The sequence below is a fragment of the Malurus melanocephalus genome, unplaced genomic scaffold (assembly GCF_030028575.1).
Source record: "Malurus melanocephalus ecotype Western Australia unplaced genomic scaffold, MMel_1.1 scaffold_1524, whole genome shotgun sequence".
Taxonomy (NCBI): Eukaryota; Metazoa; Chordata; class Aves; order Passeriformes; family Maluridae; genus Malurus; species Malurus melanocephalus.
Genome location: NW_026624756.1, coordinates 22,676 through 23,787, shown reverse-complemented (window position 1 = coordinate 23,787; position 1,112 = coordinate 22,676).

The following is a 1,112-nucleotide window of genomic DNA, read 5'->3' as shown; positions in this document are numbered from 1 at the left end:
TGGGGGAGATTTGGGAAAAATTTGGGAATAAATTTGGGAAGAAAATTTTGGGAATAAATTTGGGAATAAAATTGGGAATAAAATTGGGACAAATTTAAGGATAAATTTGGGAATAAAGATGGGAAAAATTTGGGGAAAAAATCGGGAAAACTTGGGGAAAAATTTGGGAAAAATCTGGGGGAAATTTGGGAAAAATTGGGGAAAAACTGGGAAAAATTTGGGATTTTCCTTGGAAAAAATGGGGTAAATGTGGATAAAAAAACAATGTGAAAATTGATAAAATATTAGAAATAAATGGATTTATTTGGGATTTTTCCCGAGTTTTTATAAATATTCACATTTTCCTTTATTATTTACATTCTCAACAGACGCTGAGAGGCCTCAAATGGCAAAGAAAGGGTTAAAGAATTCCAATTTCTGGAAAAAAAAAAWTTTAAATTAAAGCGAATTTTCCTTCTTTTGATAATTAATTAAAACAATTAAAAATCGTTTAAAATAAAAAAAAAATTAAATTGATGCCTTTGGTGGGAATTCTTAATTTGGCTAAAAAGCAAAAATAATGAAAATTTGGGGGTTTTAAATTTAAATTTTTAATTTTTTTTTTTTGCCATTTGACCCTTCCAGGCCCTGAAAAAAAGTGCAGAGTGCGACAGACACCAAACCCGAGCACAAAAAAAAAGAAATTTTTAAATAAAATTTACATTTTAAAAATAAAAATTGGATCTTTTCACCCAGAAATTTGACATTTATAAATAAAATTTGCCACTTTAACCAAAAAATTGACATTTAGAAATGAAATTTGACATTTGAACAATAAAATTTGACATTTTAACCAAGAAATTTGACCTTTTCACCCAGAAATTTGACATTTATAAATAAAATTTGCCATTTGAAGCAAGACAATTGACATTTGAACCAAGAAATTCAACATTTAAAAATAAAATTCAACATTTGAACCAGGAAATTTGACATTTCAAAATAAAATTTTGACATTTGAACCATGAAACCTGAGGGTTTCAACCTGAGGGGTTGAAATTTCCCAACGGAATTCTCCTCAGGAATCCGAATCCGTGTTTTACAGCTTTCCAGGGTTAATTAACCCCTCATTAACG